This window comes from Coloeus monedula (genome assembly GCF_965178545.1).
Source record: "Coloeus monedula genome assembly, chromosome: 25".
NCBI lineage: Eukaryota > Metazoa > Chordata > Aves > Passeriformes > Corvidae > Coloeus > Coloeus monedula.
The window spans coordinates 385,215-398,473 of record NC_138805.1 but is presented as its reverse complement, the minus strand read 5'-3'; positions in this window follow the sequence as shown (position 1 = coordinate 398,473).

Genomic DNA, 13,259 nt, shown 5'->3' with positions numbered 1-13,259 from the left:
AGTGGGACATGCACAAGCACCCCTTGCAAAGCTCAACCCCACACTTGTAGAGTCCTGTTGGACTGAGAGAACCTCAACAGACTTACCACTGCCAGAAATTTAAACCTAAAATGTTCAGATTGTCTTTGTTTCCTCAGAGATCCTGCTAAACCACAGCTGCAAAAGACACAAGGTGAAAAGAAAGGCCACAGACTGAAATATTCAAGGATAGGAAATCTTTTGTAATTGTCATAGGTTAGCAAGCATAGTCCCGGAAGGGACGTCCTTGCTAAGGGGTGCTTACAGTTTCCTCTGGGAACTGATAGAACCTATCAGCTGGCCAGTTTGAATATGGACAATTTTCTAAGCCACTTAAAGTTGTGAACACCTCTGTGATCCACACTAAAGAATAAACAAACTCCCCACAGCTCTTTCTCTCTCGTTTCCGGCGCTGGGACAGGTGGCTGCAGGCCCCGTGTGGGGGCCAGCGGGCCCGGCCAGGCCCTGCTTGGGCCAGGCCGGGCTGGGCCACGGCCATCCTGGAGCCATGGACCTGTTCCAGCCGTGGAACCCCCCCCACTGCCTTGCCGTGGGCAGCCGGAGCAGCTCGGCTCTCCCCCCTCTCCACTGCGATAAGAAAAATTCAACATTCCAGCTGCAAAGCTGCAAGGCCAAGGTGAGATTAACCCTTTTACTGCTGTGAAGAGCTGAAAACCTGAGGGAAGAGAGAGAGGAGATGCTTAAAGCTGAAATTCTGTTGTGAAGCTATGATATATCAGAGTATCCTGTTGTAATTTCATGAAGATCTGGGGGGTGGAGTGTTCAGCTCATAAGCAAAAGCACCTGTACTGAGATAGGCAGATGCTGACGCAGCTGTAATTTCATGAGAAGTTTGGACAGGGAGAGATGGACCAGATGAGGACTTTTGCTCCAAACGGGAAAGGAGAAAACCTCAGTCCCTAGAGATGCTCCCAGAGATAGTCCTAACGATGAAGATGAGGAAGACCCTTTGCTCCCAGGGAAGGAGAAGGGCCTCTGTTTTTGTTTCTGAACGGCTCAACCTTAAAATTGTACCCCAAAAACCTTCAAGAGTGGACCCTCGAAAGCAGTTGCGGGAAAAGCTGCAAGTCGGGGGAAAGGACTCACACGCAGGCAGAGAGACTCCTCTTCCTAAATGGACTGAACAATATTTGGAAGTGGGCGGCTGGCTCGTTGTGATAATGTGTTCATAGCATGAGCAGAGAGACTCCTCTTCCTAAATGGACGGAACAAGGTTATTATGGAAGTGGTGAACAGACTGAACATCTCAAGGGTTGTCTTTTCAAATTGTCAGTGGGAGAAGGGAGGAAGGTGGGGGGAGGAGGAGAGTTCTGAAGGTGGTATAATTTTTTTTTTCCTTCTTTTAGGTCTGTTAATAAACTTCTTTATATTCTTTCAAGTTTGGTGCCTGCTCTGCATTTCTCCTAATTCTTATCTCACAGCAGATAAACAGTAATGAGTATTTTGGACCAAAAACCACTACACTAAATTGGTGTTTCTGCCCAGTTACAAACCCAACCCGCAACAAAAATCAATTTTTTTGAAGCTTTAACAGGATGACATCATCAGCTACCTCATGACCTGAGCTGGTTCCTACGGCAAGGAGAATTCAACTGCTCAAGCCTTTTTTTTTTCTCCAGGCTTAGCTTGTTAAGTGATGATCCATAGGAAACACAGCAGTGCTACTGAAAAGATAGGGTAAACAACTGCAGCTCAGTCAGCCAGGGTGTAGGACGGCTCTGCTTAGGAACTAACAGTGCTCTACAGCCATGGGGAGTATGGAAAACATTCCCCATTTTCACGGAATCACAGAATATCCCAGCTGGAAGGGACCCACAAGGACCACTGAGTTCAACTCCTGGCCCTGCCCAGACATCCCAACAATCCCAGCCTGTCCCTGAGAGCACTGTCCAGTCGCTCCTGGAGCTCTGGCAGTTCAGAGCAGAACGTGATGTCAGCAAAGGAAAACAAATGCACTTTGTTGGTGAGTTTTCAATAAAACTCAAAGTATAACAACCTCAATGCTCCAATGTTTTACTTTCTGTGATGCAGATTTCCCCAAATCATTCAAGGGTACATCAAAAGCAGCCCCCACTGCCCTGGATGGACAAGTCTGAAGAACATTCATAATGCACTTCTGGTGCTGGTGACTGGGAGAAATTCTACCCTCTCCAGTCAGGAGCTCAAGGCCTCCACACCGTATCAGCCTCCTATCAGCTGCAAGTGAAAGGCTGGGGTGGAGAGTACGTTCCTCAGGTTCCTCCATGTGCATCTCAACCTCTCTTAGAAAGACTTAGTAAGTCTTTCTTAGGAAAGAAAAGAGTTTGAACAACAGTTGAAAATAACTCCAAACAAACATCCTTCTGCCCAACAACACAGCTCCTGAAAGCTGTCCAAGGTCAAATGTGTTCCTTCCTTTAGTGACAAAACCAGGTCCAGAACAACTGCAGCTTCACCTCCTTACCCACAGCGGATCCCCCAGGATGGGCCAGGGCTGCACCACTCACCAAGGGCAGGTTTTTAGTCTCAGCCTTACCTGAGCACAGAAGCTGGCTGAATATTCCATTACCAATTACACAGAAATTTGGGTCAGTGATGGAGGAGAGAACAGGAGCAAAAAGACAGCTGGGTTTACAGAGCTCCCAGGTTTGTGCAAGGTAAAGAATAAAACCTCTTCTACTTACACCGCAGCCACACTTGGTCAGGAAGCAGAATGACTAAGCTCAGGTCCACAGTTATTTTCAAAGTAATTTGCTTTCCAAACAGCTTCCCAGGTGTACCTGCAGGTCAGTCCCTACTGCACGTACCCTTTCAGATCTCATGTTTTTATTGGCAGATGATTTTACAAGTACCTAGTGCAATAATGCTCCAAAAAATGTAATGCATAAATATTCCTGCATACAATTAAACTAATAATTAGTTCCCATCAAGGACACGCATGCAGGAATGTGAAACAATAGCTGAACAGTGAAAGTGTGCAGGCATTCATTAAGTCACTACATAAATGCAGGAAGATGCGCTGCTGGAAATAACTTTTCCTCAAGGTCACTGGTGAAGTTGTTTTAATGTAATTAATTCAGTAGCATTCAGAATAATAAAAACTGGTGTGAAGCACTGATTCAGCTGAAGGACAACAAGCAGCCAAGGACTGTGTATCCTCCACAAACAAAACCATGACAGAGCTGGCAGTGCTGGGCTGGGACAGGGTTAACCAGCCCCTGCTGACTCTGCCACCATTCCTTCCAAACAGGGGGGACAGCAAATGTCCCCTGAAAGTCAGGACCCAAAATGCAATTCCAAGGGGGAAAAAGAAAGGAATTCAGTAAGTTTGCTGCTAGCTGATTTTAGTAAATAGCATGTCTTTCCCCTTGGTATTTGGATAATGTGACAACACTGAGGAAGAATTTTGGTTGGTCTCAAATGAACAGGAGTGAGAAACCATTGCAGCCTGTCCTGGCAAAGACAGAAGGCTCAACAGTCTCACACCCTCCTCCTTTCCTTCCAAGGAATCTTGTCACTTTATTGCCCAGCCAGCAGACCTGCCATGGCACACAGGAGGAAGATGGGAGAGCAACAGCCAGGAGAGCATCAAACACCTTGGAATGGACTTCAGGCCCAACCAAACAGATCTAATCATTTTCAGCACATTTTATTCCAAACAGCATGTGACCTATTTTAGGCCTCACTCTGAGCTGACTATAATTAACTGTAATTTGTACAGATTTCAATTTAATACAGGAACTGGCTTGCTAAAAAAAAAAAAAAAAATTAAAGCAGGGCAATTTCTAAAGTTAAAAAGTTAAAAGAAACTCATTTTTAAGTTAAAGTGTCAGACAAAAACACATTGTATATTGGCTACATATAATAATCTTTCCAACACAGTTCCAAGGTAAATATTTAAGAGGCTTTTATGGTGTCTCAAACTTAGTACAAGGACAGAATGTGATTTCATAGACTGAAAAACTCAACTTCCCTTTAATAAAAATGCAGTTAATATTTGCTTTCTTAGCAGCAGTGGAGGCTTATATTTCAGAATTTGGCTGGGTTTGGGTTTTTTTGCTGTGACATAAAGCACAGTTATGTTTATGTTCAAATGAGATCTCCAACTCTGGTGAGACCTGTCCTTATTTCCCATCTCCAATTCTCTTCTCCTATTTCATTACTCAAGAAAACACCACCATTTCCAGCCTCCCCTTTCACTGCCACCCCCAGTGTCACACAAAATCCCAGCAGGGAAGATAAAGAGAAGAAAGCTCTGTTTCAGAACCTCATGTGGACATTCCCCGAGGGAAAAAACCCACAAGAATAAATTCTTACTCATTTATATCCAGGCCTCTCTTTTTCTCTCCCTCCCAGGCACCCTTATCTATGCTACAGAATTTTCTCTGCTGTAGGTGAGTTATCACAAAATCTCTTTTATAAAAAACATGGCAAAACCAGAAGAACCCCCACAAGGTTTTGAATCAGAACTTGACATACTGTACAGCTCAAAAGGGGTAAATTTGTCTGTCCTGCACCTCCCTTTTGCTACTTAAATTGCACTTCTGTGCTTTGCATCCCTTCTTTGTTGAAAACTTTTATTTCTCTGGTAACTTCTGAAAGAGACAGCAGCTTGTGGAACAAAGAAGAAAAAACCTGTGAATTTTTTTGTAAGGGAGAAAAACAAGAAAAACTCCCAGCACCCTTTTCTGTGTCAGCACCTGCATAAAAACACCCTTGGATTTCTCTCCAGCACATCCCTCCGATGGAGGCAGCCTGCCTCGGAATTCAGCATCAAGCTGGTGCCAAAGTTGTCCTGACTAATGCTGCAAAGCCTGGCTGTGAGCTAAGCTGCAGTGACTTCAACTGGAAAGCAAGTCTGATAGCTTTGCAGTGCTGTCTGGCAGGCCAGGAAAGACATGAGGGATGGAAAGAGTGACAGAAATGGAATTAAGAAGTAGTAGATGAGGTGACATTCAAGAAGAGAGAGATGATAAAAGCAATGACACGATTCTAACTTGACACACTTCAGATAATGTAACTGCAATCTGACAGAGCATAAATAGTCACTGATGATGTAAAAACGCAGTTAGGAGTACTTGGAAGTATTAACTTTCCCAGGGCAACTCTTATTCCTACAGCCCAGACAGAACTTTTTTGCCTCTCTGCAAGTTAAATGGTGCCATTTTGCCTTTGGCTTCCAAGAAAACTTTGTTCTAATTCAGAACAGTCCCTTGCAGAGCAGAGTGAGTTCCCAGCACCACAGTGAATGAATAAATGCAGCAAAGGCAGATGCAACTTCCACCTTGCAAGGGTGTTCAGAAAGCTTTGAATTCATTCAAACACAAGAAGGCAACATCCAGCCAAAGTCATCATGAAGCCAAGGAGAAACACAAGCACAGCCCAAATTCACCAGTGGAGTATAAACTATGAGCTGAAGAGCATTGCAGAAGTCTAAGACAGTTGGGCTCCAAAGCATCCACACCCCTGTGGCTCCGAGCTGAGCTTCCTACCAGCAACACAGAACCACTGAGTGGGAAAACACCACTGGGATGTGCCTGAAAGTGCCAGAGGATGCGCACAAAAAGGCACCAAGCTCTGGTACTCCACAGAATAAGTGAACTTCCAGCACACTGCAAGTGCAGAGAAGCTGAAAGGAATGATTCAGTGAGAGCCAGGGCAGGAACAGCTGGATGACCCCAGATGTGCCCAAATTCCCAGTCCTTCCTCGCCCCTTGCAGCACCTTCAGACCATGAGAGAGGATCTTCCCCAAAGCTCCAGAGCTGCCGCAGCAATTCACCTTCTGCTTCTGCTCCTGCTTCCACAGCAGCCCTCTTAGACAGGGAGGAACCATGAAGGGCTGAAGTGTCCCCCAAACATCCACTCACAGCAAAAGTGTCACCCCAAATAAATCAGAGGGAGCAGAGAGCCATAACACAAAAACATCAGGAAAAAAATACAGCACTGGAACAAGAAAAGAAACCCCAAAGAAAGCAAAAAAGGATCCAGAGATCAGAACCAAGGACTGTGCATCACAACATACTTGGTATGGTTGCTTGTAGAGGGGTGGTAGGGCAGAATCATCCTTTTCTTGAGAATGCTATGATTGGGCTTTATCCAAAATGAATAGTGTTAATTGCTTACACCAGCAGCAGTCGCTGCCATCACCATTTTCTATTCCTCCTCTTTGGTTTCCAATTTTTCCTGCTGTGGTGGCAGCTACTCCTTACCCTAAACAACAAGGAATACTCCTATTCCTGACTGCTTCTTATTTATGCACTCAACCCACCACTCCCAAACACAGGGCTTGTCATAGGGGTGTTTAGTAAAGAATAGTGACACTTGAAAAGGACCCCCACTGAGGACAGTGTGGGGATTTTGCCCTTCTAGAAGCAGCCACCAAAGAAAAAAGCTTCTTTTAAAGATAGTAGCTATTAAAAAATATCCTTGGTTTTCAGAGCTTGAATCACCAAAGTTTTGCCTTTCTGACAGTTGACCAAACTAGTGCTGCCTGTTCTGAATTCCAGCTACCCCCTTATCTCAACCAAGACAAGATTTTTATCTTGCCAGCCTTTAGACTGATACCCACATAAACGCATTTTCATCCAAGTCAAATGAGTTTTCGGCTGTTTTTCTGGGCTGTAAAGATTTACATACCATGTAACAGTGATGGCATTGCAGAACTGGGACAACAGATAGGCAGAAGAGCAGTGCCATTAATTCTTTAACATGCTATAGCCATGTTGAAGAAAGGCAAAGGGGCTTCCCTTTTTGAACATCCCAGAAAAACAGCATGCTCTTCCAAACGGATCATGTGGCTCTCAACAAGCTTCATATTTTGCCAACCAAAACACAAGCCACGCTGACCACATCACTGAAACGTGGCTGAAAAATGGAAAACATTCCCCTTCACAAATGTACTCCCAGGAAATAAATAATCACTCATTAAACACAGAAACACAAACAATGGCATTGCCCTGTTCAGAGCTGGTTTGACTTGTCTCAGTTTAGAGTTTCTTTCTAAATGAAGTGTATCAGCTGAACTACATGTGGCTCCACACACATTTTTAGTGCCTGGAGCTGTCTGGTAACTCAGGAGCCTGAGGCTCTCTGATGTCCTCAATCCTTTGAAGAAAAGAAGCTGTTTAGAGCGAAGAGCAAAGGAAAATGTGCAGCTTCCCAGTCCTAGAATAGACATTGCAAAATGAATGGAGTCAACCACAACAGCAGTAAAGTATTACTTCAGTCCTCCTGCAGAATTCTATTTCAACTTAAAATTCGAACAAGATCAGCCCTTTCTCCCAAAAGTCCAACTTTATCTTGAATTTTGAAGGGGAAAACCCCAACCAACCACTGATACTACAAACGCATCCCACCCCAGCATGGGAAATAAATACTAAGGAAAGTTTAACCCTGTGATTAATCTTTGTTTCACTTGCCCAGTACAGGGGCAAGGCAGTTATAAAGTCATCTCTGCTGAACTTTGGCCCCTCAGATACAGTAACACACATCCCAAATGACTGAACACTCATCCTGTCCTATGGACCCAGCACACCAGCTGCCTTTAATCTTCAGTCCTGCCTAAGCTTTGCATTAAGTTTCAAGGCAAAACAAGTTCTTGCCCCAACAGGCCCGGCTCATCCAGAGACTCCTCCTCTTTATTCCTCTGTACTGGCTTCCTGGGGAGTATTTGGGACTCGGAGAAGCAAAAAGCACCAAGCACAGTCATTTTCAAAGCATTTAATGCGTGCCAGGGAGCAGGGCTGCCGATTCCACCAGTCTCCAGCAGGGAACTGAATATTCTGTGCCTTCCTGAGGAGCTGCTCCTGTGCAAAGCACCCAAACACCTCTCCTCCTGCTCTGCTCCCCGGGACACGGTGGGCAAGGATGCTCAGGAATGAGGATTACAGGACTACAGGGCGGAAAGGGAGGAAGAAAAGGGGGCAAGGAACGGGAAGGAAAGGGAAGGGGAAAGGAGGGGAAAAAGAAGAGGGAGAAAAGGGGGGAAAAAGAAGGGAAAAAGAGGAAATGAGGGGGAGATGGGGAAAAAAGAGAGGAAAAAGGGCAGGAGGGGAAAAGGGGAAGAAAAAGGGGAGAGAAGAGGGGGAAGAAAAAGGGGAGGAAGGGAGAAAAAAGGGGAGAGAAAGGGGGAAAACAGAAGGTAAAGGGGGAACAGCATCTCTGCTAATTTGCATTTTGTTGCTATGCTTCACCTGTTGTAAAGCTGGATGATAAACATGATCTCAATGCACAGGAGAACAGTTCCCCACCACCAATGTCAATCACATCCTAGTCTCTGCAGCCTCCCCAGTTCTTCTCAAGAGGGGCAAAAGGGACTTTCAGAGCTCAAGATGAGGTAAAAGATCTCCTCTGAGACACAGGAGAAAATTAGGCATTGATTAGCATCGAAATCCTGTAGCCTTTCCAGAACTTTTTTTTTTTTTTTTAACATAGTGTTTAAAAAATTCTATTTTACCTGCAAACCTTGTTCAGAGATAAAGGGATGCTAGCCATTTTTTACTATTTGTGTGAGAAATCCAGGTGCAAACTACTCAACCCTAGATTACATTTAGAGTCTCTGGAAAAGCCCTGACACACTGCTCATGGGGAATTAATCTTATCCTCAGGCAAGAATTAAAGACAGGTCAGCTTCATCACCCTGGGGAGGTGCTTGCTTGTCAGCATCAGCTACTGAGGAAGCCCAGAGACAACATTCACACAATATTTAAACTGGATGTTGGGGCAGATGTATGCTACCAGAGGAGGTGGTTTTCTAACCCCATTAATCTGGTCCAGTGACTGGAACATTTTTGGGAAGAATTTCAGGACTCAATACAACATAAAAGGTCACTCAAAGTCCTGGTACAGACTTGGCTGAAGCGATAAAAAACCCACACAAAACCAACCCAACAGTCCTAATTTTAAATATTCCGTTAGGTCACATCCATTCCTAGCCTACATTTCAGGGGGTTTTTGTTGTTGAGTTGGTTTTATAGAAGTATAAAAAGCTTCACACGTAGGGTATGAACAGCTGAACCAGGTGGATTCAGTGGCCTTAGAGATAAAGAAAAACAAAGCTCTGCAGAAGTTGTCTGCATGAAGTTTCTTCCAGCACAGCTGCTATGCTGTCAAATGTGGTTATCAAGGGACACACAGCTCCTTCTTTGCTTCCAAACCCTGCCCTTTGTCCTAACTTCGAAAGCCAAGTGCTCTCTTCTCCAAAACAATGATGTGCTCTGTTGTCTGTCTGCATTTAACAAGACATGTTAATCAAATATCACCAAAGTTTTCGAGAAAGAATCAAAAATTGCCATAATTTGTGTGTCTTGTTTACTTTGTATCCCAAATTTACTTTTATACTAAAAACATTGATTCATTTTGCTCCCATCTGACTACAGGGATAGGAATATGTGTTGCTATTCTGTCTTCTCAGCAGTCAGAATAGATCACTGCTGTCAGATTTTCTATGGGACCTATTTCTACACGGGCTTCTTCAGGCATCCTGGTGAGTCTGAGTAAAATGAGAAAGGCACAGAATATTCAGCCTTGACTCTAAAATATCTAGAATTCAACCCTTCCCATGGGTGCCAGGTGACATTCACCCTGGCAGGTATGAGGCAGCAGTTTCACCAGGTGAGGCAGAAGCACAGCACTGACTAATTCAGCAGCAGGAGATGCCTTTGAGGAAGGATTACTTCATTCCTCTTCTCCACATTCATTCCCCATTGGAATGATGATGTAAAAGTCCCACTATTCATAAAAGACAACAGCCAAATGAAGTGCCAATACACAGCACAGGAAAAACAGGGAGGCAGAGGGACATCTCCCTGTTTTTCCACAGGTTTGCCTCCTGATGAAGAGTATCTACAGCAGAGCAAAATATCGAAAAAACCAAAATCAAAACAAGCCAAACAAAAAGAGCCCCACTAATTTAACAGAAGGTTAAAAAAAAAAACAAACCCAGAGCAGCTCATATTAGAGAAGAGGCATTTTAGGGCACCTCAGAAATACAGAGAGATGGTTTTTAAAGCGCACAAGGGCCCCAGAGGTTTCTTTTCCCCTCTCCCCCACACCTAATCTCTCTCAGTTGCACATGCTGTAAGCAGATGAGGCTCAGAATACAACAAAACAATTGTGTGAAAGAAGAAATTTGTTCTTTTGCTTTATTAAAACTAAAAGGCAGAGGGGGAGGGCTGGAAGCAGGTTCTGAGATGGGAAAGCGAACGAGAATTTGGTCCCAACAAACCCTCCTGATCACATTTTTGCTGCAATGCAAACCAGCTCCTTGTTCCTCCCCAGCAGAGACACCCAGGCTGGACCTCTGCCCTGCTGCACCTGGGATGGCAACAGGAATATTCTTATTTGTGCACAGCTGGAGAAGACACTTCAAACCTCAAGAGCAGTGATCCACCACGGGCGTGGAACTCACAGCAGCACCCACAAACCTGATAAACCTCCCCAGGATAAATGATCTCAGCAGCAGCTAACCCAAAACGCCAGACATCAAAGCCTGTGCACTGACAAACAGTTGGTGAAAGAACTACTCCAAGAGCTCAGAGATGTGGATTTGTAGCAGTCCTGACAGAAGGTAAAACCGCAGCTCCAGCAACAAAATGAATTCTTTGATCATAGGAAAAAGATACCCAGGGAACAGCACAGCCCACTGAAACAAAAATGATTAAAAGAAAAACTGATCACCTAAACCACAGAGTTGATGGCAAAAGCACAAGTGGGAAGAAATGGAGGAAAAGGTCACCCAATCTGTGACTTGAAGATTTAAACAGAAAAGCAATCAGTAACAATATATGGCACTCAAATTCATAAAACCTATTAAATCGCCCCACTGTAGTCTTAATTACTGACAGGAAGTGATTCCTTATTAATTGATAGGGCACCTTAACTCAAAGACAGCAGTGAAAATTTTTGATACACAAGGTTTTTCCCAAAGCTTAAGTAAATTTATCTCATAACCATCCACTCCTACACATCCACAAAGGTCAGAAAAAAGCAATACAGTTCTTTGGCCACTGCAGCAGCAACTTAAAAACAAACCAATAAAAGTAGATAAGGAAGAGACTCTCTTCCTGATGAACACATTATAAAATATCTTCATTCATAAATTGCTTTCATTTTAAAGAGGACCTTGAAGATGCATCTTGGATATGCACTGTGAGGCACAAATTCCACCCAATTTTGGTACTATTAAATACAACTGAGGAATTCAATGAGGCTCTGGAAATATATCATACATAGCACTGAAGGGATCCAGCAGTTAAAGAGGAAGATTCAACCTCCTGGCACTTCTCAGAGATGAGCCACTCATTCATCCTCAGCACCAGCAGTGCTTCAAACTACGTGTGCCCACAGCAGAGCCCTGCTGTTCACATCTACACCTGTGTATGTGCCCTGCAATTACTTACTTTATATTTATACGAATACAAACAAAACGTGGGATTCAGTGTGGGCACAAACACCATTTATAGAAATTGAGGTAACGTTTAGAAACCCTGATCTGCAATTACCTCATTCTCATGTCCCACACTGATACCACATTCACACATACAGTGCACAAACCTGTTCCCAAACTCATCCAGAATTGAATCAAATTGCTACATTACAAAATTCCAGCTTACAGGTTCTGTATTTTTTGAATTTAAGGCTAAGCTAAAATGAAAACAAGAGGCAGGTGAGTATTCCCCACACAGAGCTGTATTTACTGCTCAGATGCTGAGTATATACTTAGGGAACACCCTTCCTACCTTTTAAAATGGTAGAAATAAAACAGGATATGTGGGGAAGATGTTCAGAACACCTCCTAGGGGAAAATAAAAACACAAACACAAATACTATTTCATTGATTCACCTGAGAATTGGAACTTATTTCATTTCCAGACGCCCACATTGAAGCCATGAATCACCACATCTCCTGGCTGGAAGCCAGTGCTGCAGATCCTGTTTCCATGACAATCCCGATGCCTCCCTGCTCCAGACTCTTACGTATCAAGGTATTCATTCAAAAATAAACAAGGGGGAATGCGAGCCAAGTGATGATTCAAGAAAATGCTTTAAAATGCTCATACAAGATTCAAAACCTGCTGAAAACACAGTTAGGAAACAGCCAATCCATCACAGGAGCTATTTCTGCGACAGGACATGGCTGAACTTCCTGAGTACCTCTCTCTGGATCAAAACTTTCCCTGGGTAGGCTTCCCCTCTTCTCATGGCAGCTAATGCAGAGGAAAGGTCATTTTTAATCTTTTTTATTATTATTTTTGCTTGGACATCTGCTTGCTTCTCTCTGAAAGGATACATTGTTATCCACACGCATCCTGACCCAGCTACTAATCTTCAGTTTAAACTGTTCCCAATTTGAAATCCCTGGCATTACAGGAAGAAACAGGAGCAACTCCTACTCACTCAGATGAAAGGTTTAATAAAACAACATGCCTATTCTGGTCTTCTGACTGTTTCTTCCTGGATTTTACAAGAACAAAACAAGCTTAATGCACAGCTGAAATATACAGTCATGGTATGGCCCTCTGCAGAAAGATCAGGGTGATGTTTCAAGCCTCAGGCGTGATATAGCAAACCATTCCCATGAGGAAACACAAAATTCTGTCTTTTCAGGGAGAATTTCACCTGCTGTCAAAGAGCTCATCAGTTCAATGAGAGGTTTCTGCAAAGTGCAGCAATGTTAAATCAAACACAGGGTTACTCCAGATGAATCTCCTTCAAAATACAACTTTCACTTCTTCCAACTGGTGAGGACATGAGGAAGTCAGCAGCACTCTCGAAAGGAGGATTCACATTCTGTACTGAAGTTATGCTGATCATGCCCTAATGCAGAGATGCTCTCTTCGATCACAAGTCTTCAGTCTCATCCAGGCAACCTGGGCAAGTTTTCCAGAACAACAGCAGAAGCAGCATCTCAAAACCCACAGTGGCAGAAGGAAAACCGTATCTGCTGGGAGTACAGCGTGGTGACAGGCACACAGCCCACACACAGGCCTGGGGAAACAGTCAATGGGAACAATAAAAATGAAGTAAAGCTGACAATTCCCATTATAGGCCCTATCTCTACACTGCATGGGAGCACTACAGCCTTTCAAATGCACTTATCCCAGTCAGGCAACTCTGTGCTATCATCCCTGCTGTACAGAAGCAGCCAGAGAAGCACAGTTTGTCTGGGTAACAGAGAGAACTTGGGTAAGTGCATAAAGCAGGTTGGAAATTAAGGTCTCTCATCTGGAGCGCAGGGGCC